Here is a 25,053-nt window from a genome sequence, read left to right as displayed (position 1 = left end):
CCATCGGCTGGTATGACTCCAGGTCCTGGAATCATGAAGGCCATCGCATTTGCGTCTGCTGCAACAATTCAAACTGGAGACCAAAAGGACAAAAATAAACAATCATGTTCAGAGTATGTGTGGAATTAAGATTATTATAACAGTGACACATATCATAGACAGAGAATTGCAATTGCGTGGTCATAATCATACCCAAGTTAAAAAAATAAGCCAATGGCTTTCATATTCTAGAAATATATCATGGTTCAAACATCATTTAACAATGAGAGGAAAACAGATATGATAGGGCCTACTCATATTCTACCATAGCACTTACTATAGTTATCATATCAACTCTAAGCAATAACATGCGTTGTTATAAAAATCCTGGAAATGATAGTAACATATAGCAATCATGAGGTTACACTCATCATATCTATTCTAACAATCATTCGATGCCAATTGTTCTCATATCAACTCTAACAATAACATGTGTGGTCATAAAAATCTAGGAAATGAGAGGAACATATAGCAATGATGTGGTTATAGACATACTATATATTCTAAATTTGTAACAATGAACAGGCAGTCATATTCTTAAGGTAAAGATGAGACGAGATAGAACAATTACACGCCGATAGATTCCACCAGTATAGGCAGCCAATCTGTGCGTCGACCGCATAAACGATGCCATCGTGCACTATAGCATCAGACAGAAATGTTGGGTGAAGAGGATCGCCGATGAGCCATAACCATGTATGGCGACGGGATTCCAGATAGACTAATCCCATGTTGAACACGGCAATGAGCTTGTAAACCATGTAGTCTTGTGATGGTGTGGGCACTTTGCAGATTACAACCTTCAGCAAACAAAGGTCGAGCCAAAAGCTTGACGCGTCTCGTGCATAGTAGGCAAGAGTGTCCGGCGGGACGCGAGGCTCGATGGCGGTGGTATCCAACGATGGAAGGGTGATCTCTCGCTAGGTGTAGATATCCACGAGATGCCACTGACTACCAGGTTGGTGGATGAGGATGATCCAGTTGGCCTTCATGCTCGCCTAGTAGTGGCTGCGCATGAAGGAAAGGTGGACGGGTAGCGGTAGCACGTCGAGGGGCACCATGACAACCTCCGTAGGATCGTCAAGTCGGTGTCTGGGCCACCTGCGAGGATCGGGCATCAGCAAGCAGGGTGTCTTGAAAAGAGCCGGCCGGTTGTAGACGAGTAGACGGTACAAAGACATCGAGCATGCGGCCAGACGGATGTTTCTAAGCAGGTCCATACGATTACAGATCTTCTCCAAGAGAACATCGGAGAGGGAATTCCAATCGCGGCTCTGCATGTCAGTTAGTTTTCCCATAGGTTTTTTAGGGCACTGAGTGACTGGGGTTTTCGGTGCCTGCGAGCCATCGGGGAAGTGGATTCGGGCGGGCGAGCAAAGAAGATGGCGTGTGTGGCCGAGGAGTGAGCAGGGGGGATATGGTACGCGCGAGCTACCAAGGAAGATGGCACGGGCGGGCGAGCAGTGAGCGGGGGGAAATGGTGTGCGCCCGACCATGGGGAAGAGAGGAGGAAGAAGAAGAGAGGAGGAAGAAGAGTGAAAGATGGGGAAGAAAGTGCATTAAATCTCAATTCTACTAGTACTACTACCATGATATACCGTGCTTCGGAGTGTAAATAGTTACGCCGATGACATGTGGGTCTACCTCAAGAGTGCCCATATGTCAGTTAATGGAGGAGAGAGGTGCGTAGTCGTATTTGCGGAAGCATGCTCCACTGGCAAACATGATGGCAGTATTGGGTAAGGCTGATTTAGTAACACCAACACGCTGGTTCAGCTTATTAATCAAGTGTCCCATCTGCTGCAGCGTGTATTGTCACTTCACTGTGAAGACTAGTTGGATAGTTCTCTCTGACCGAGATTGGGAATAATGGATCGCGAAGACTTCCTATCTATAGTATCCCTATGCATGTATGCTTGGGCCCCTCTCAATGCTCCGCCTTGTACAGGTGCTAAGGCTGCCATGTAGATGATGAGTGGTGGAATAATTTTTGTAGTGTATAAAAACACTCAATTAGTGCACTCGTTTTCCTCAAAAAATTATGCTTAGCAATGCATTAATTTTGTGTCAAACTTTGACCATCTACTCCCTCCATCCAGGTGAGTCATCTTTGGTTGTGCACCGTGACCAAGGAGGGAAAAACAAGAGAACTTAATGTTTATTTGCTACTCCCTCCATTCCTAAATATTGTCTTTTTAGACATTCAAATGGAATACAACATCCGGATGTATGTAGACATATTTTAGAGTGTAGATTCACTCATTTCGCTCCATACATAGTCACTTGTTGAAATCTCTAGAGAGACAAATACTCCGTGGGAACAGAGGGATGCTTTTACTCTGTATTTGGGAACAGAGGGAGTATCACAATATGGAGGGAACAGAGGAAGCTTGAAATATGAACATCTCAATGGGAGGGAGTAAAAGCCTCATGCATGCATGCATGCAACATGCAACACTCACACATACACATGGATGCACGCAACACTCACGCACCCATGCCGCACACAGCACACGGCGCAACACACATGCTCACGCTCAAGTGCTCAACCTACTCCCTACGTCCGTGAAAGACTGTACATTTAGAGATTTACACATTGACCAGGGCATAATTAACGCCCAAAAGTAGCAGATTTATGTGTGCATGCATTGAGACAAGAAGATTAAATGAAGGTTGTTGCATGCTGTAATTAAGGATAGACATGTAGCCTATAGCTGGAGCACAAGTTGGTGCATTAGTCAATCAATATCGATTTTAGATTAAAGGCTAAATGCATTGGAAGTGTAGATGTACACTCTTCGTTTTTTTGCCGATGTACACTCTTTGTTGGAAGACCGAGGGAGTACACGTGCTTGCACTCACATACACAACCAAGGTGGTTCGCGCGCAAGGGTTGGACTCCTGTCGTGCTAGTGTAAAGTTTTGTTCCACTGATTTCTTTGCTCTGCCAACTGACAGGTGGGACCCAGAAACCAGGTGACAATTTAACGAGTCAACAAAGTTCCACGTCGACTATGTTGCCGGTCAGTACGGTGCAATACGGTGCTCTACGATGAGATAGTGATCGTATAATCACCGCAAAACTATATATAGTGACTGTAAAGAGCGTATTGTTACATACGTTGACCGCCAATGTATTTTTCTCATTTCAAATTAAGCCATATTTAACCGGAAAGGACTAGTACTTGTACTGCTTTGATGTGTCCCGTCAACTCGCCGAACAAGGAGAAGCTTGCTTACTACGCCTCTCCCTCGCCCACGCGCGCGGTGGCTTGCATGACAAGGAGAGGGTTTTGAATACAGCGCCCTCTCCCTCTCCCTTCGCTCGCCCTCGCCCTCGCGGTGGACATGCAGCAGTTCAATCTATATCAGATTGCCAGAAGCATATTATACTGTAGTATCATCATTGTTGGACCTTCCGAAGAGGTGAAGAGCCAAGTGCGAGGTTCATGCGAGTATGAACTGTTGAACCTCCCAAAGAGGCAAAGAGCCAAGCGCAAGGTTTTATAGGAGTTTTTGTCCTAGTATGAGTATTACAACTATAGCGAACGATGCTACTGTATGATGCTGCCATGTGACCTATATCCAAAGCTGTGCCACCTTTTTTCTCAATGAGCGTGTTGGATCCCGTGCCACAACCACACAAGTTGCATGTACACATAACACATTTACTAGCAATAAATTCTAAAGGACAAATGCCAGTATGCCACACAAGTTCATCTCCAATTCATGTGATAAATTTGTGCACTACTAGTCTACATATATTCACAGTGCTACCGTTCACAATTTACCATACCCCACTTACACATTATAGATGGGCTACATGTCCTCCTCCAGGTTTCAGTCCCAGGTGTTCTTCATGGATGGCACGATCCATAGCGGTGGGCAACAAGAATCATTGTCATAGCTTTCTAGTCCGGTTCTACATGATGGAGACTCATCCAAGCTGAAGCGGAATAAATCAGGGATATCATGTCACAGCATGTCGTTCATCCGGCGGTGCACACTAAAGACACAACCATGCGTCATGAACGGCAGGCCTTCGGTGTCGTGCATGGAAGGTGGCATCCGCTTCACAATGGGGTAGCTGTCCCCAATGGAAAGCGAGTACTCTCCAAGAGTGTTCCTCGGCACCCACGTAGCATCATGGGGGTCGAACTCGGCGTCGTTCATATGGTACACGCGGCATATCAGATCTGGACACAAGGTAATGTACACAGTCAAGGTCCATGCATAATAATATTGTGCTCAAATATGGCGGTCAGTAATACTGTGCAGCAAATAGTACTACTCCGGTATAGAGGAAGTAAAATAATCGGCTTATTATATATAGCCACTCTTGGCTACATGGATGAGATAGTAAGACATGGAAAAACAAAATGGTGGTAGCTAGTGGGTTCAAGACTTCAAGGGCCTAGCTAGCTATACGCGTCCTCCAAGGTAAAAAGTACTCCTACTAGTACTAGTAAATAGTACAACAATGAAAGAGAAGGCGAGAGGGTTAAAAATATAATACTAAATGGAATACCTGGGTAGATGGTGACGGTCCGATCGGGGTAGATTGTGTGACCATGTTGCACATCAGTGGTACCATGGGTAACGACTGCTAAGATAGTTGATCCCAATATGCCAAATTCATCTACAAGGTTCTAGGTTAGACCGAATTGCGGATGCAAATGCACATCCAGGATCGGCGATCTTATTTTGATCGGGGGATGACTGGTCCCTGCAAAATTGTGGAGTACCGTTAGGGATGCAAATGATGGTTTGTGCATTCCGTTTGTAATCTCCCGTACCGTAGGATGGCAACCAGATGAAACAAGTCCCTGGCTTGTCACCGCCAAGATGCGGCCTAGATGGCGCATGGCGTCTTCGAACATGTAGGGGTACAAATCTGCCATGGCCAACATGCGCCAGCCTCTGCCGTTACTGCCTCTTGCATTGATGGCAATCCTTATGTCAAACACCGCAATGAGATAGTAATCATCATAGCCGCGTTGCTTTGTCGGTGGGTCCGCAATTGCTATGTTCTTCAATCTCATGTAGGCATCATCATACGTATTTCAAGCCCAGCCAGTCCGGAAGGCCGATCCCAATGGTTGAGAAGGGGTCTATGAGAACTGCTGCACTGCTGTGGATGTTGTGCAAAATGATGGTGGTATCCGACCAGAGGTATGCAAGACAATCTTCGTTGGCACCGACCCAGACCTATATATAAGACGGTGGGCAGCGGAGAAATTATGGGATGGAAATGGAATAACTAAGTACTACATGATCAAACTCCATGACCGACCTGCTCATTGGACAAAATCCGACTACCTCTCAACGTCGCCAACTCTAGTGGAGTGAACATGCAACCATGGCCAGGGAGCGGTGGACTGTTCGAAGGATTGTCCCATAGAAGAACCTTCTCCTCGAGGAAAAGCATGGCCTTTTCCCAAGCCTTTTTAAGAACCATCTTGAAAAAGTTGATGCAGGAAGCACCGAGTCTTGCGGCGGTGAGGACGTCGGAGCGGCATGCGATTTCTCCCAGAGGATTATCGTCCAAGGTCTCCCAGCCCCGACGAGGAGGAGAACCTCCTGGCAAATCCATTGGAGCAGCGACGAACTGCCTTCTCTTCGAGGGGAGGGGAACTGGCGAGGATGAGATAAGAGCGTAGTATCCGCAGGGCCTCGTCCCTTCTAACTGTAGCTCCTCGATCGCTCCTTAGTGAAGGGGTGAGGCTATTATTTACTACATACTCGTACTATAGCAGTACTAGTACTACTTTCTCAACTAGTAGTGTGATGTAAGTGCTTCTAGTATAGTGCACCAGTTTTGAACTCTTGAATCTCAGGGCCATGGAGCTACAGTTGGAAGTGGAGGGTAGTACTATTCTCTAGAACTATCATTGTACTATCAATGCACGGAAAGTACACCTGCATAGTGGGTACTCTCGGTGCTCTATTCAAGCGCTTAGCTGGCCTACTCAGCCGCTCCTCTCACGCACCCACCAGCAGCCTATTTATTAGTGACGGTTACTGTAGGGGCAGAACATTTGAGTTATTTGATACAACGAGACTAGGCTTTTCGCTTCCATTTGTGGAGGTGTAACGAATCTCATCAAACTTTGTTAATAGTTCCTTCTTTACGAATGAGATGAGGCAAAGCTTTTTCCTCCATTTAAAAAAATCACATCAAGAGATATTTCTTTTATAGAGCCAGTAATGGAGTGAAGTCCATGTGTGCAATGCCACAAGCTACAGAGTACTAGTAGAGTACTAGCACTTTACGTACAGAGCCATATTGCACGGTTACCAATGTCGTGCCAGGCTTTTCCGGCTCCTCGGGCATAATTGGGAGGCGCTAGTTTAAATATGCTACTAGCTAACAAGGAAGCTCCAAGAGAGGTGTCGCTAGGGCGAGCACGCGAGCCACGAGATGATGGGAAGGAAAACCCGTTCACGTGGGTGGGCCATCCAGTGCACTCAGATTGTGGTGCGACACATCCCTTCGACTTCAAAACTCGAACTACCCGTGTACAATTTTAAAAAAAGCCGCCGTGTGTTCGGCTGGGATTGAACCCACAGAACAAGGTATACACTGTCGTGACCACTAGTAGTACTCGTTGGAGTACAACGCAACCTAGAATCGCCTTTTGTCGCTAGTAGTACATTGTTCCTTACAAGAAACCACTAATAATGCCAAGAAACTACTACCACTTGCATACATGGCAGACTTAAGATAAGACTACCTTATCAACCATTGTACATGCCCTTATCAACCCATGTTGCCCCTTAAGTCAACACCTTGTATTAGACTAGCAAGTTTGGCGTTATGACTTGTAGGACCTACATGTCAGTCTGCACAAAAATCCTCGAGTGACCTCCTACCTCCGGCCCGTCCACCTAGTCATCATCGGACATGGGACGCAGCTACCGCCGCCGGCAGAAGGCGAGGTCAAAACCGCCGGCAATGCAGAGCACATCTTGCGGTAGCCCGGATGCCAGCTCCGTCCGGTGCTCGCGGCCGCTAGCTAGCCAAGATAGCTCTGTCCAGCTGCTTGTCTGCAAGGTTTGCTAGCTAGATTGGCACGGCGGCATGGTGGCTTGCTCGCAGGCGTCGTGCTAAGGCCAGCCATCTAGCTCGAGCGAAGGCCAGCGCGGCATCTTGCTCGCTCGTGAGTCACGCTCGGGCCAGCCTCCCAACCCTTGCAAAGGCCAGCGTGGCGTCCGGCCCATCCGGCGGAGCGGCGGCCAACTCGCTCATCACCGGCGCCACCGACGAACACGCATCGGTACTGTTTGAAGTAATGTTCAGGAAAAATAATGATTTGAGGGGGAATAGTAGGATAGAAGGCCAGATGTGGGTCCCTCGTGTTAACAGTCAAACAAAATGTGTTGGTTTAAGCTGCCTCGTCAGCACAGATGTGTGGGCCAACCCTGTCATAAACGGGTTTAAACGAGCCTAATCGGCACTAGGTAGTAGTTTTTGGCGCGGATTAAGAAATTTTGGGTATGTTTTTGCTATTTTTTGTGCAGAAACTGGCACTGGGCCTCCGGTTAATAGGTTAGTCCCAAAAATAATATAAAATTGCATATTAAAGCCCATTAAACTTCCAAAACAGATAATATAATAGCATGGAACAATCAAAAATTATAGATACACTACAAAAAAAGACACATCTATGACATTTTGGGCCGAACGAAATTTTTTTCTGTCATACCTATGACACTTCTATGACGATAATTGTGACAAAACCCGGTATCATCATAGATGTGGTGGGGTCCTACTTCTATGAAAAAAATCATGATAGAAAATGGGCTTTTTTGTCCTGGGCGGGCCGGAGACGCAGCTGCATGACATTCTTTGGGCGGTCCATGACGGAAAAAACCGTTGTAGAAGCGAGGGAGTGGAAAATATTGGGGTGTTCCCGGTTACGGTGGGTGGTCGGGGCCGAGCGGTGCGTGTTTCTCTCATATACGCACACACGTGGGTGCGAGGCGTTGGGCTCTAACTAAACCCGAGCGAGGCGTTGGGATCTAACTGAACCCGAGCAATTGCACTGCAGGCTACGCGTTACTAAACCCGAGCGATCGATCGATGGCTGTTAACTGAACCTGATTGAGTGATTCCTTCGCTACTGCTGCTAACTGAAGGCGATCGATGTTGCCTCTGGATGAACAGTGAGCGTGTTAGGGGGGTTTGGATGAACAGTTCCCGGTGGGGGTGGATGAATAGGACCCCGTGGTGTTGCCTCTGGATGAACAGGACCCTGATCGATCGAGCCGGTTGGGGCTGGATGAACAGGACCCCGTGGAGGGCAGGATGAACAGGACCACCCCGTGGAGGGTAGGATGAATAGTAGACGGTGAAGGGTTGGATGAATAGTAGCCCGTGGAGGGGTAGTTCAACAGGAGCCCGTGAAGAGGGCTGGTTGAACAGTAGCCGGTGGAGTAGCGCGCGGTGGAGGCTGGATGAACAGGAGCCCGTGGATGAACAGTCGCATGTGGAGGCTGGAGGAGGTTGACGGTGGATGAACAGTAGCCCATGGAGGCTAGAGGGGGGTCAACGGTGGAGATGAACAGTATCCCGTGGAGTCCCGTTTTGCAGTACGCCACACCCCTCCCGATCAACAAGACCCCTGTTTCGATCGTAGGAGGTCCGTTTCCTCCATTTTGCGGTACGCCAGACCAATCCCATGAACAGGATCCCGTTTCGAACGTGGTCGGTCGAACACAAGGCCGTTTCCTCCATTCTGCGGTATGCCAGGCCTCGTTTCCATCGGCCGTTTCGTCCAAGCCCTCCCGATGAACACGACGACGCATTCTGTTCCGACCCAGCCGGTTGGCTCCCCATGAACACGACGACGACGTTGTTTCTCTGTTCCGACCCAGCCATGTACACGAGCCCTGGCCGTACGTATGCGCGAGTAGGCGTTCGAGACCCTGCCCGGATGTACGTACACGGCCGTATTTTGTTTCTTACACACTGGCCGCTGTACGTACGTGTACATGCTACGTGCGTGCCTCTACTACGACACGTGCGTGCCTCTACATCGACCAATATGTACGTACATGTTTGCGACCAGAATGACAACACAACATACTCTTCGACCAGGTTGGTCCCGACTATCAAGCATTTCCTTGCGTGCGAAGATGTAGCTGGTGGGTCACAGCAGTCAGGGGGCGAATCTTTTTTTTTTGCTCGGAGGCACTTCCTTGTGTGCGAAGATGTAGCTGGTGGGTCCCAGCAGTCAGGGGGAAATGTTTTTTCACGAAATATGGTGGCCCGTCCGGTGGGACCCCGTTGTCAGGTGGAGGAATAATTATTTTGCGCGTAATAAGGAGGCACTTCCTTGCTACGGCCGTGGACCCAACTGTCAGCCTCTCCACATACAGTCCATGTCCGATGGAAGCCGTTCCTTGACCATGTTGACCACACCGCGCCGAGAGCACCAGGGCGGTGGACGACGGCGAGGCCTAGGAAGAGGAGTACGAGGGTTCACTGGTTCGTCTGCGGCGTGAGCCTGCCGTCGCCGCAGGGCCTGGCCAACAGTTTGAATAGTAGGGCGCGGTGAGGCCTCCGTGGCAGCATAGTCAGCCACGGGAGGCAGGGGCATGCGGCACGACTGGCGCTGCTTTGGGCGGCTGGAGCAAGAAGACCAGAGGTTGAAGAAGCACAACGACCGTTGGATGGACATCGTACGGTCACTGGAGCTAGAATCATTCATATTGACTAAGTTGACAAAGCACTCCTCCCCGTCAACTTAGTAGGCCCACAAGTCAGCCACCCACCAAGGTGGGTCCCAACTAGCAGGGGGGGTATTCATTTTTTTGCGTAATAAGGCGACACTTCTGGTGGGTCTGAGCTGACAGCGGGGGGAACGTTTTTTGTGAAATACGGTGGCCCGTCCGGTGGGTCCTAGCAGTCAGGGGGAATGTTTTTTCGCCAAATACGGTGGTCCATCCGGTGGGTCCCTGCTGTCAGGTGGAGGAATAATTATTTTCCGCGTAATAAGGAGGCACTTCCTTGCAGCTGGCATGGACCCAACTGCCAGCCTCTCCACGTATAGTACTCTTCTGATGGAAGTCGTTCCTTGACCACATTGACCACTCCGCGCTGAGAGCACCAGGGCAGTGGACGACGGCGAGGCCTAGGAAGGGGACGATGCGGAGCCGGGGAAGATGCGGTAGTGGATGCCCACGCGTAGAGGAGTATGAGGGTTCACTGGTTTGTTGCGGAGTGAGGCTGCCATCGCCGCAGAATAACAGGGGGTGTGGGTGAATACAGGGATGGCCTAGCCAGCGGTGGGAGTAGTAGGGGCGGTGAGGCCTCCGCCGCATCACAACCAGCCACGGGAGGCAGGAGCACGAGGCACGACCGGCGCTTCTTTGGGTGGCTGGAGCAAGAAGACCAGAGGTTGAAGAAGCACTACGGCCGTTGGATGGACATTGTCGGTCACTGGAGCTAGAATCGTGCATATTGACTAAGTTGACAAAGCCCTCCGTCCCCATCAACTTAGAAGGCCCACAAGTCAGCCTTCCACTATACTAGGTCCCATCTAGCAGGGGGAGTATTCATTTTTTTGTGCGTAATAAGGACACACTTCCTTGCGTGCGAAGATATAGCTGGTGGGTCCGAGTTGTCAGCGGCGGTAACGTTTTTTTCACGAAATATAGAGGCCCTTTCGGTGGGTCCCAGATGTGAGGTGGAGGAATCATTATTTTGCGTGTAATAAGGAGGCATTTCCTTGCATGCGGTCATGGACCCGCTGTCAGCCTCTCCATGTACAGTCCACTTCAGATGCATGTCGGTCGTTGACCACGTTGACCAGGCCGCGCCAAGAGCACCAGGGCGATGGACGACGGTGAGGCCTAGAAAGGGAACGACACAGAGGCAGGGAAGACTCGGCAGTTGTTTCCCACACGGAGGGGAGTACGACTGTGTGAGGATTTACTGGTTCGTTTGCTGTCGCCAGAGAATAACAGCAGGTGTGGGTGAGTAGAGGGATGGCTAGGCCAGCGATGGGAGTACGGTGGGGCGGTGAGGCCTGAGCAGCAGCACAACCGGCCGTGGGGAGGAGGGAGCAGGCAGTCCCGCCGGCGCTTGTTTAAGCGGCTGGAGCAGGAAGAGTAGAGATTGAAGAAGCACGATGGCCATTGGATCGACATCCAACAGTCACTGCTTGTGCGTCAACCTTTTTTTCAGGAAAGCATCAAATTTGTGGAAAACAGCATACAACCCATCTGCCATTATTTCTAATGATTTACAGCCCATTTGCTAATTCTTAAGGTTTTTTGAAGCCCATATTCTTTTTGTTAGCATTACAGCCCATATTGTGGCCACGGTTAAAAAATTATACGAAATGTTGCATATTTCGGTGCGGGTCGAACTGTTTTTAATCCCGAAATTTCGAGTCACATTCAAACTGATTTTAAAAATAAATGTATATCAATATAAAATCCAACAAATTGTCCACGCATAAAAATTAATGCAATTTAAAATCTTGGAATGAAAAAAATTTTGAAAGTAATTGCCGGTTTGATGTGTTTTAAAAATGTACAACCCATTTCTCATTACTGATAGGCCATTTTCTCGTCCAGCTGAATGAAGCTCTCCTCGTCTTGAATATTTGCAGCCCAACAGGCCTGACAAAGCGACTTACTTGGCAAATCACAAAAAACTTGGCTAGCCATTTTCAGAAAGAAAAAAAAACTACTGGGCTGGTCTATGTTAAACATAAAAGAGAAGGCTGTCTAGACATGCCAGAGTGCCCCACACAGCTCAGTTGACACCCTGCTTCCATCTCAAAAACAAATTAGATAAATGCCACAACAAATATGGCGATTCATAAAAATGCCACTGCAATTTCCAAACTTTGAAAAATGCCACTGCAATTTTTGCAAACTTTGGAAAACGCCACTACAATTTGCAAACTTTGAAAAACGCCACTCCAGACTTCGAAAAATGCCACCGGAAAATGGCATGAAATGGCATTTTTCAAAGTTTGGAAATTGCAGTGGCATTTCTTAGAAACACCAGATTTGGAGTGGCATTTATCAAAAATAACTGGGCGAGCTGCTGGGTCCCTAGTGTCAGCCGCTCGTTGTGCAACTCTCTCGTTTATTGACTACGTTGAGAATGGCATGGGACCCAGATGTCAGAAATCCATTAGGAGGAGCCATTTTTTATTGGATTGAAATAAGGAGGCACTTGCGTGCGTACTACCATGACCTTGGTGGGTCCCTGCTGCCATCCTCTCCACGTACAATCATCTCCTGATTGTGTACATGTCAACTTGGTATGCCCACAAGTCAGCCTCTAAACCCATGGAGGATAAATACAACCCATTTAAAAAAATAACAGCCCATTCCATACGTTCAAACGGAAAGTTCAACACTGAGAGCAAAGTAACAGGTCTGATCCACATATAGAGTACTGAACTTCCATGTTCACAACCATCATAGCCAAGTTAACTATCTACTCCCACTAATACTCTAGTAGCGTACAAGTACTAACTTACTCTTAGCTAACTAGATGATGCCGGCCGCCATCTGTGGTACATGCTAAACGCCGGCACCGGCGTCCTCCGCCTCACCTCGGACTTGCCAGAGGTGCGATAGCGAGCGTTGCTCACGCGTGTTGGCTCTTTCCATGCCGGCGTGGTCCACCGAAGCTTCGGCTTCTAAGCGGAAAACCCACTTGATGAGCTGGTAGTAAAAATTGGCGTCGCGAATGTGTGCGTGCCCGATAGCCTCCAGGGCTATTTGCTAGGCACTGGCCTGCACGTAGTCAGCCCAGGTGCGGGCGCTCTGCTAGCGACTCAGAGCGTCGGTGCGCTGCTGCTCCATTTCCCGCTGGCGGCCCAAATCGGTGATACGCTGCTCCTCCGCCAAGCGGTCGCGCTCCACAACTCCTGCTCCTCCTCCACGCGGTCGCGCTCCAACAAGTACTCGATCTCCGCATTGCCATCTAAAGACCGATAGAATGGATCCTCCCTCCGTCTGCCTTCCGGTGAAAAACTGAACACTAGTTCCAACGGTGACCGCCTCCGGCCTCGCCTATCCCGGACGAGCGAGGGCATGGGGGACGTGTCGAGAGCGAGGATAAGTGGCGAGCGACGTTGGGCCGGTGGGGGCTTATGAGGATAGGGCGAGTTGGGTCACAGTGCCACCATAGAAGGCCGGGAAACAGTACTTATAGGTGCAAGGTAGCGCGACGATCATCGGAATTCAATGCATAATTAAGCAGGCATGGCTTAGCGCGCCAGCTTGCCGTGGAAAACTAGAGAAACCGAAATTCTGACTATGACGTCCCGTCCCGTCCGTGCTGGGTCGCACGCAGGCATGACGGTCAAATGAGTGCACTCGAATAATCTCCCTCCTCGTCAATAATGATTCCACGGATTTAAAAGGCCCACAACAATTAAAGCATATCTTTATTCGCATCAGTTAGCTGCCTTAATTACAGCTGGCTGCATGCAGGCACTCAGAATCGCTCACAGCTAGTACGTGGAGCAGCATGCAACGAGTCGCAGCCGAGGGCATTAGTTGATGAACTTTAGCTGGGAGATAAGGCATTTGCGAACGCTTTCGCTGGCAGTTTCTTCAGATTCGCATGGCATTTTCTTCAGAGCAGCTTTTGAATTTCTTCAGAGGTAGGCTTTTTTATTCAAAAAACTGCGACTTCGGATCTTGCGTCGCAACTAAAACAACCAGGAGCGCATTAGTAGGCTAGCTAGTGATTGATCAGTAACTTGTAAACACTAAGCGAACAGATATAAGGAACTGTTAATGCATCTCATAGAATCACATATCATATACAAATATGTAGCTCCAAAAGCAAAGATCATCCACAACTAAAACCAACTAGTACGATTCCCATACAGAAGATCAACATGTTAATGCATCTCAATGATTCACAGATCATATGCAAATATGTAGCTCCAAAAGCAAAGATCTAGAAAAAACATATGTTCTTCCTACTAACATGGATGCTTCTCTTGGCCAACATTCAGTACAGACTGAAAGACAAATTTTTTTGTGAAGTCTACAATTCCTCTTGCAAATGCAAGTGGTTTCACCAATAGCTGGAACCATGAGAATGAACCACATATGATGGAGGAACATCCACTGCAATATGATTTGGTCTTCTCTTGATCACACGGCGAGACTATTTTCGGAATACAAACTTTAACTTAAGCAAAATGATGCCCATTGTATAATCAGACCAAAGTAATGAAGCACCTAGTGTTGGCCAATAAATAGTACAATACTACTTTTCTGCAGTCCATGAAGTGACTATCCAATCTTTCTGTGTCTATTTTCAAATGGCACTGCATGCAGTGACTATATTATTCTCTTGTGTAGTTCAACCAAAATTGCGGTCACTTTGTGTGTTTGCCAAATAGCAACGGGCAGACATATCTATCTACACAAATACCAAGCAGCTAGTAAGCATATACCCCACCTTGTATTTTCGGTTTAAACATGTCTACACAAATCATGTTTTGCACTGGACAGTATGATACAGTCATGTTTTGCCCTGGACAATTTCATACTGAATTGATTTGCTTGTTTAGAGCAGAAATATAGAACCTATTCTTCATCAGACCAAGGATATCCATGTTCGCAGTGATGGAAGAGGTGAAATCGATACAACCGAAATTGAGCATCCAATCGTTGAATCTTGTCCTGCACCTCCAATGTAGGTCCACCCTGCCAATAAATTCACATGCAAACCACTAGTATTACTATCTAATGACAGTACGAAAAGAGTAGCAAGATAGTAGCAAACCATGTACCTTCTTAATGAACAGCTTATAGTGCCACCAATTGGATATAAAGGTTTGTAAGAAAACATGCTCCTAATATTGAACCAGTTGGACTTTTTATGCAGTTCCACTAAAATCGAGCATCCTTGTTTGCATAGATATTGAAAGTGTGATTACTATAAAAGTGGCACTAGTTGAAGCATAGACTCAAAAATATAAGCATTCCACTTTCTTAATGGGAAAAGGTAGCAAGACTGTTTCTAACCACCTGTTTGAAGGAATAAATAGGGCAACAGAGGCTCATGTCAGAAAGGCATATATAGTTCTTTCTGAAAGAATGATCGATTCTTGACCTTTCCTCTTCTTTTAAGCATATTTTGTGTAGTTCAACTAAAATAAAATGCCATCACCGCCTTGACAATTCAGTGACACTTTACAAAAGGAAATGACTTAACATTACATCATGATGTCACGTATCTAGTCGACAAGCATTAGAGAAAAACTTACAGACCTCCTCCGATAACATAATGAACATTAATTTTAACAAAGGCGTGACTAGCTTTACCAGGATAATTTGAGTGAACTCTACACCCTCTGTTCCTTAATATAAGATGTTTTCACGGTTCAGTTTAAAGTACCCAAACATCTACTAGTATTTAGAAAAATAGGTAGTAGTTTTCTTGAGCACATATCTGGGAAAGCTTGGCACACTTTATTTATGTCCATACGCTAATGCAACACCATTCGAAATTTCGAATACTACAAATATACACTAATCCAGTGGCTGGTGCAACAGTAGAGTAGTTATTCTATTACAGGGTACAGTACAATGGTTTTACTGAACAGATTTCAATAAACTCTGGCACTGGAAGATTTCTGTAAGAATTAACAATACAAAATGTAAAGGTAACACGTTTCCGCATTGGTATACTAGCTGTGCATGAGCATTAAACCAAATACAAAAGTTTGAAGGTAACTAGCATTATTAAATAATGACAGTATAAAAAATTGCAAACCATGTACCTCCAAGGTAAATATCATTTCTAACTCGGGGGGACCTTAAAAATTGCTACCCCAATCTAGATAATCGATCAAACATAAAAACTTGATCGAACGAATCAAGAGAACAGCCGGAGGAGGAGGTGCCCACTCTTGACCTTTCCTCTTGTCTTCATAATTTTTTGTGCAGTTTAACCAAAATAAAATGACATCAGCGCCTTGGCATTTTGGTGACACTGTACAAAAAATTAACTTATCTCATGAAAGTGAGCTATGTAATCTATAAGCATTAACAGTGCAAAAATCTGAAGGTAGTATCAAGTTTCATCATTGGTATACTGGCTGTGCAACAGCATTAGAATGCCTTAGCTGAAAAATCTTTAATACATCCGCAATCAACAGCTAACCCTGAAATAATCCAGTGACATTAAATGACATTGCTTAAATTTATCGGTGGCATCAGACTGAGTGAGGCATCAGTTAAATGTGGCATCACTATAGCAGTAGCATTGCTTGACATGACTGATGACGTTATACTAACAGCAAAAAAGTGACACGAGACTCAAGACCTGGTCATTCTCTATTGCGTTTTCATGCCTTTCTATCCTTCTTCAACCAAGAGACACGAGACTCGTTCCTTAGCTACTGATTTTCCCCTTTTCAACCTAGATGCGGGATCGATGCCTACTCTCTTGGACAGTACAGTCTCCCTTCCTTTCCTTATTCAACCCAGACATGGATTAGTTTGCATGAAGTAGGGTTGCCTTTAATATTACAAATTAAGGTTTTCATCTACGTGACCAATAGAGCAGACGATATCAAATTGTGAAGATGGTGGAGTGAAAAAGATCAACATGCAGCGACATGGAAGATGGGGCAATAGAACAAGGGTATGGTTCGAAAAGAGGTAGCATACCTGAGCGTCGAAGGTAAGTGGCTTCACTCGTGGTCGTCGTCCTCTGCATGCACTACGGCAGCGAGCTTGGGGACGGAGGCCATCCCACTCGGGCGCTAGGTCTGAGAGGATGGCCTTGTTGTTAGTGCGTCACCTCGCTCGCCGACGACGAGTGCGTCAACGCTGCATGTCCTTTTCTTCCCCGGTGGATCTTTGACCACCTGTGAGGAGGGAGAGAGAGGCCGTCCTTTTTAGATCTGGAGAGAGGGTGATAGTGTGAGAAGCAAGTTGGCAGCCCTTAGCAAGAAAGCTCTGAAGCTCCAGCCTATATATCTTTTTTATACTACTAGTACTAGAGGTGGAGTAGTGGTAGAGTAGTTTATATTTTCTTTGCAAACAGTACCAGTTAGTCGTGCTTCAAAACTGAACGACACGCCATTGAAAAGATAAAGTCGAGATATAATGCGCACCTCGGGCCAACGCGGCTAGATCGCATTTTGCACGAGAAATCACACACCATGTTTCATTGACATGTGGTCCCGTTCCAACATGTCAGTGAGACGACGGCGAGTCCTGTTGTACAATTTCCGAAAGGACGTGTAGGCCGGGGTGCCTCTTTGTGTGCCGTGGCAAACTGGCAACCGTCCATCGACTCTTCGCCTTTCCCTCTCGATTTGGAACTGCTATCGCATGATCTTCCTCCCTCCTCCATTTGCCTTCACCCTTCCTTCTGCCATTGTTTGATCGTCTTCTCCATGGAGGGAACAAGCCAGAAACGACCCCGTTATTCTTGCCCCGATCTGAAAGATGATGTGGTGGGGGAAATCACTAATCGGTGCGACGTCATCACCTTGGCTAGCATGGCAGGTTCATTGAAGCCCATTCTCGACTCAACTAATAACATCATTACAAGGAACCCAAGGGTCCAGGAGCGGTTTGATCTCCCTTATCTTCTTCGCTATAAGCTTGTTCGCATGGGCGTGGACGACGGAGGCCTCGCCTTGTGCAAGTTGATGCCGCTTGATAATGATACGTGTGATGTCTAGATGCCATCGCTTAAGGGTACGTCCTGGGCTGGCGCAAATGGAGATTGGGTTGTTTATATTGGGTACAATTGCGAGTGGGAACTTGTGAATGTGTACACTCGTCAGCGGATTCCACTTCCAAAAATCTTAGAGTGCCCTAAGGTTGAGCACACAGAGGATCTACGTACGTTCAAATACGATCATGGTGACTGTCGTCTACTGAAGATAGCAATTTGTCGAGTTCCCAACCGCTCTTGGAATTACAAGAACTATCAAGTTGTTGCTATCTTCGACAAGCTTGTTGTCGTCCTTCGTGGTTTGACTGGATGGATATTGCTCAAAAATCAATTTCTATACACGGATGTGTACTATGATGCAATTGAATACGAGGATCTTGTGTTTGTTGCCACCACTCGTGGCGCTGTTTTTGCATGGGATCCTCATAGTTTCGGTAGTTTGTCTTCCACCATAATTATAATTGTTTCATCCACATGCATGCGGGTTAGCAAGTTTCCCTTTACTAATTAACCATCTTCTTGTGTTTCCAAGGTCCTGTGAACATTCCACCACCTATACTTGAAAAGTTCTATAAGCAAGGGGGAGATGATGATAGTGATGATCACGAGCATGAGGAGGAGCAGAACTTATATACTCAGTGGTGCCTGGCAACTAATTTTGATGGATCGCCTCTTCTTGTCTGTATACAGTGCACTCAGACTGTTACTACTGAGGAAGCAGGTGTTGTCTCCCATGGTTGCCCTCTCCTGACCTACTCCAACACCCATTTCATGGTATTCAGGACGGATACTAGTGTGCTAGTGCCAACACCTTCTCCCTGTTTCAGTATTGACAGTCTTGGAGCAAACTCGCTCTTCCTTGGACCAAACTATCCAATGATGGTGAAAGGCAATCCAGCTGCTATTGACACAACGTTACTACCATTTATGAGAAGCAACTGTATCTATACCTCGGACATTTCGGTGGTTCCCTACCCTGGTTCTGATATATGTCGCTTCAGCCTGGATGATCAGTCCTGCGTTGCTCTCAATATTGACAATAGCTGGCCCTTCCCAAAGCACCTATGATTCAAAGCAAGCGTTTCAAACGCCGAGGATTGGTTGAGTTGAAGTTCATTTCATTGCTTGTTATTTGTTGCGTGATTAAAACTTTAGTATTTGCTAGAATGTTTTGTTGGAAATAATCTATAATCCAACATGTATCCTCATTGTCGTTGTGTGTTGATGACTTGTTGTATTTAATGAATGGTACATTTCAGTTGCAAATGCATGTCATAGACTCAATTTACGAATGGTTTTCGAGTCACTTCTTGGAGTGTGAGTACCGTAGTAGTATAGCCAGCATCCGGTTAGTATATGAAGTTGCCACATCACATAGAGACAACCTAATATTGGAGTATGCTAGCCCTCCACCGGCGCGCCACTTCAAATGGCGGAGGAAGTGAGAGGTCGCGTCACCTTGTGTCCAAATATGAGATGCCATGTGTACCAAATGAATGACTCCAAGTTCGACCACCGTGATGCTAGGTGCGAGCCAAGGAACAGTGTTGGAGAGACCCCCCTCATAATTTTCCTACATTGGTCGTTTGATTCATAGGATAGAATGCTATAGGATTTTTTTTCCTATGTAATCATGTTTTAATTGGCAATCTAGCATCCACTCCAATGGTTGTTTCACTTCCTTTATTCCTACGAAGAGAGTACTTGCTCTAAATGATGTGCCGCTGCAACAGCCGCCTATATTAATTAACCATGCTCTAAAAAGGTGGACCAGCTTTGGCTATAGTAGTACTGTACTAGGTTAGTTGGTGACCTTGCGCTTGGCTCTTCTCCTCTTCCAGAAGTCGAACAATAATGATGCTACTATAGTAGTACTTCTGGCGATCTGACACCAAATGAACTACTGCACGTCCACCGCTTGTAAGCAAAAGTTTCTCCTCGTGTTGTGAGCCACCGCACACGCGTTGTTGAGGGAGAAGGCGTAGTAAGCAAGCTTCTCATCATTCTGCGAGTTGACGGGACACATCAAAGTTATTTATTAGTACTCTCTTCAAAAAGGGCCGACCATGTCCATGGCTACCATCCCGTGCTCTGTCATTGAGTACATGCACTATTCACGTGCCATCGAGGAGAAAAAATATTGCATAGTACTAGGTGCCATCAAAGTGCACGACTCACTTGCGCACTGCATATCTCCATTTTCTTGCATGACATGCCACCTTGATGCTAGATGTCCCGCGTGTCATGGAGGCATATAGTTTTGTAAAATGGAGGCATGTAGATGTCCCACGTGCCGGCAACAGGATGAACAAAGCTCATGTCTTAAACGAAAGAGTGGAAGAACATAGATTCCTGACGACCGAGAAGGAGCTACAAACCTCGGGGTGGAGCGTCTGCACTCATAATATTTTATATTATTCAGCGATATAAATCAACCAAATCTCTCCATGTTCCTATACCATTCTATAGTACTATGAGAATAACTTTGAACGTAATCCATTGATTCACTCTATTCAATGGTCATAGTTGGAAAATCCAAACAAAACTAAGCATTGGATCAACTCTTTTTTCGAGATCAACACTTTTAGTACTTAGATTGTTGCCGCCTGCCCACCTAGCCCACCTATATATCCGCTCACGTATGATGACCACACGAGCTATCCACTCAGATTGTATGTTAAAAAATAAAGGTCGATAACTAATGCGGCACCTCGGGCCAACGCGGCCAGATCGCATTTTGCACGAGAAATTACACAGCATGTTTCGTTGACATGTGGTCCTGTTCCAACATGTCAGTGAGACGACAGCGAGTCCTTTTGTACAATTCCTGAAAGGACGTGTAGGCCAGGGCGCCTCTTCGTGTACCGTGGCAAACTGGTAACCATCCACCGACTCTTCGCCTTTCCCTCTCGATTTGGAACTGTTGTCACACGCTCTTCCTTCCTCCTCCATTTTCCTTCACCCTTCCTTCTGCCATTGTTCGATCGTCTTCTCCATGTAGGGAACAAGCCGGAAACGACCCCATTATACTTGCCCCAATCTGAAAGATGACGTGGTGGGGGAACTCATTGATCGGTGCCGCATCATCACCTCGGCAAGCATGGCAGGTTCGTTCAAGAACATTCTCGACTCAACTAATAACATCTTTACAAGGAACCCAAGGGTCCAGGAGCGGTTTGATCTCCCCTATCTTCTTCGTCGTGACCCTGCTGACTCACGCGGGGACGAGGGAAGCCTCACCTTGTGTAAGTTGATGCCGCTTGATAATGATACATATGATGTTAGGATGCCATCGCTGGAGGGCAAGGCTTGGGCAGGCGCAAATGGAGATTGGGTTGTTTATATTGGGTACAATTGTGAGTGGGAACTTGTGAATGTGCACACTCGTCAGCGGATTCCACTTCCAAAAATCTCCGAGTGCGCTGAGGTTGAGCACACAGATGATCTACGTACGTTCAAATATGATCATGGTGACTGTCGTCTATGAAAGATAGCAATTTGTCGAGTTCCCAACCGCTCTTGGAATTACAAGAACTATCAAGTTGTTGCTATCTTCGACAAGTTTGTTGTCGTCCGTCGTGGTTCGACTAGATGGATATTGCTCAAAAATCAATTTCTATACACGGATGTGTACTGTTATGCAATTGAATACGAGGGTCTTGTGTTTGCGGCCACCACTCGTGGCACTGTTTTTGTATGGGATCCTTGTAGTTTCGGTACATTTGTCTTCCACCGTAATTATAATTGCTTCATCCACATGCATGCGAGTTAGCAAGTTTCCCTTATCTACTAATTAACCTTCTTCTTGTGTTTCCAAGGTCCTGTGGACATTCCACCACCTATACTTGAAAAAAATTTATAACCAAGGGGGAGATGAGGATGAGGAGGGTCGATATACTCAGTGGCGCCTGACAACCTCCAATAGATTACATCTTCTTGTCTGTATACAACCCACTGCTGATGTTACTACTAAGGAAGCAGGTGTTGTCTCCCATGGTCGCACTCTCCGGACCTATTCCAACACCTGTTGTATGGAATTCGGGATGGATACTACTGTGCTAGCACCAACACCTTCTCCCTGGTACCGTATTGATAGTCTTGGAGCAAACTCGCTCTTCCTTGGACAAAACTATCCAATGATGGTGAAAGGCGATCCAACTACTGTTGACACAACATTACTACCATTTCTGAGAAGCCAATATATCTATACGTCGGACATTGCGGTGGTTCCCTACCCTGGTCGTGATATAGTAGGTCGCTTCGGCCTGAATGATCAGTCCTGCGTTGGTCTCGAGATTGACAGTAGCTGGCCATTCCTAGAGAATCACTTGTGGTTCAAAGCAAGCATTTCCAACGCCGAGGGTTGGTTGAGTTGAAGTTCATTTGATTGCTTGTTATTTGTTCTGTGATGAAAACTTTAGTATTTATAATGTATCCTTGTTGTCGTTGTGGGTTGATGACCTGTTGTATGTAGTAAAATGATATGCCTATGATAAATTTATGAAATTTATGAATGGCTTTCGAGTCGCTTGTCTGAGTGGGTGCTGCGACGAGGCAAAAAAATATTTTCCGAAAACATAATTGTATGTGCATTGCAACAGGTTATCGGATGAGGCCAATCAACAATAGTACACTATTTGTACTAGCTTCACATGCTGCACTATCTCTACGTCTACGTACGTAATACAACAAGTTTTAAACTTGAGACCAGCCACCCATCCTCACAAAGAACACTTTTTAATGTAGCACAGACTCCAGGAAATTTGGCCACAGTGTGAGATGGGCCATATGTTAATGTGTTCGCTTTACGTAACTAGCACCTTGAATCCTCGATACTACTACTATAAGTAGTAGGAGTAGTAGGGTGGCATGGGCCAGAACAAGCATTCACATCCAGGAGTACGGCACACGCCACAAGCACGACTTCCATCTGACACCATATTTGTTGGAGTCCGTGCTACAACAATCTCTTCAACCTCGTCGTTTCTCTAACTCAGCCATCGCGCGGCGGGCGAGGTGGGGGTTTGCCGATAGTCGGTTTCCTCAACTGCGGTCCCACTTGTAAGGCCAACTCCAACACACGACCCCAAACGGACCTCCGTTTTGCCTGGATTCTGTCCATTTGGGTAGGGTAATGGGGTCGTGTCCGGGCCATTTCTCGGATGCGGTGGCCGTGCACCGAACGCGCGGACGCATCCCGGCCGCGTACATTTTTCTTTGCAAACACGTATCTTTTTTAATCATTGATTTTTTGGTACATGGAAATACATCACCAAAATTTTGACTAGAAAAACAAGAACCACAAGAATAAATTTTAGAAGATATCCAACTTCCATAACTGCTCCTGTAAGTTGGATTAGTGCCTTCTCGATGCATTCATTGTTGATCTGCGGGGGGTCGATCCCGCGTCCTTCTTTCTTCTTCGAGTGTAAAGAAGTAGACGTCTAGCCTCTATTCTATCAACAAGTGTACTAGTCTCATCTCTAAGCCTCTATGCTAGCTAAAAGTGCTAGAACATCTACTAAATTGCACTCTATCAATATATCATTGTACTCTTCTTCACAATACCAAAACTTGCATCCATTCTACACAATAAAATTTTAAGTTAGCACAACTAGTCTAATCCGAGAGCACAACCGAAGATTTGGTCATGTTCTTCCTCCTCTTGCCAACACGTGGGACATCCAGCATCCAGGTCGTGTCATGCAAGAAAATAGATTGGCATGTGAAGCCACGTGATGTGCATCTTGGGTTAAACTATAAATAGAATCTAACTACTCTTGAGTAACTCCAAAAGCAGCCACCGAAGATCTTTATTGGATTTGTTTTTCATCACCAGCACGTCGAGGTGAAAGATGTGCAGGTTCAGTGGGTCCTCTTGCGTTTTCACTGACATGTGGGACCGCATATGAGCAAACAGACGATGGGCTCCACGCGTCTGCTTGCTGGCTGAGAAGAGAGATAGAGGAGGGCTGAGCATGGACTCCAGGAAATTTGTTCTACGTAACCAGCAGCTCGATATAGTGGGGTGGCATGGGCCATAACTAGCATTCATGTCTAGTAGTATGGCACAAGCTACCCACACGAGTCCCATTCGACACCAATTTTCTTGGAGTCCATGCTAGCTACAGCCATCTCTTCTCCCTCCTGTTTTCTCAGCCATCTGCGGTGGGCGGGGTGGGGGTTTGCCGATAGTCGGTTTTCTCAACTGTGGTCCCACTTGTAAGTGAAATTGCAACACAGCACACATTCCCCCTTGAGCGGCGTGCCGGACAAACCATGTGGGGGTGCGACGCGAACACGTCATGCTTTTCCTTTTGAACTTGTAACTTGTAAAATTTGGTTCTGCTCCATGGGGTGACCGGTAGATAGAAATGACGATTTTCCCTAGAGTAATGAGAAGTTTGGTTCTGGCGTGGTTCATGCATGGAGTACGTAGGAAAATTATGAAGTTGATGCGAAAGGTAAGATAATTACTAGAAGTACCATATACTACTACATGGATTTGACGGAAAGATAAAGATACATATGGATCGATCAACGACATCCTCACGCCCTAGTGCACCGGGTCACCAACCGACGTGTTAGGGGCAGCGGCGTTGGCGGCAAGCTCAATGTGCTTCTGAACAATGCCGTCCAAGGTTGCCCTGCGGTCCAAGAAGGCCAGCGTCCTATCGTCCTCCTCTTGCATGTAGTAGTCCTTGTGGACGATTTGCGCGTAGACGTGGGTGATTATGTCGACGGTATCTTGCTGCGCCAGGCGCTGCGCGGCGAGCGTGACCTCGAGGTGGACATTCTCTGGTGCGACAGCGGGCGGTCGCAGGGCCACCAGTGCGTCAAAGAGGTTGTCACCATAGAGGCCGTTGAGGATGGCAGGCATCGTAGAGCCTGGGCGCGTGGGCTGGAGGCGTACGTCAAGGTCATCCGCGAGCTTCTTGACGATGGTGAACTTGTCAAGGAAGCCGATGAGGACCTCGTCGAACAAGGAGACAAACCTGTCGTCCAAGCGGCCCCTTGCCCTGGCGGCCTCAAGCACTACCTGGAGACGTTCCTTGGTGCCAGGCTGTAGGTCGGCATTGTGGACCATCTAGTACAGCTGGCTAATGCTCGCGCTCATCGCCTCCATGGGTCTAGCTTCTAGTCAACTGATCTTGCAATTGGAGTGATCACTCTTTCCCTTGGGTGCGTAGGTGCGTAGGATTTCGAAGATTGGACTGGCGAGAGCCTTTATATGAGAAGTGCAGACTGTGTTGAATTCACGTGCATGTTGGCCATCTACTCCTCTCCACTCTACTGCACCTGCCTTTGGCTGTATGACAGGT

Source organism: Triticum aestivum, chromosome 4A, assembly GCF_018294505.1.
Source record: "Triticum aestivum cultivar Chinese Spring chromosome 4A, IWGSC CS RefSeq v2.1, whole genome shotgun sequence".
Taxonomy (NCBI): Eukaryota; Viridiplantae; Streptophyta; class Magnoliopsida; order Poales; family Poaceae; genus Triticum; species Triticum aestivum.
Note: the sequence above shows the minus strand (reverse complement) of the source record.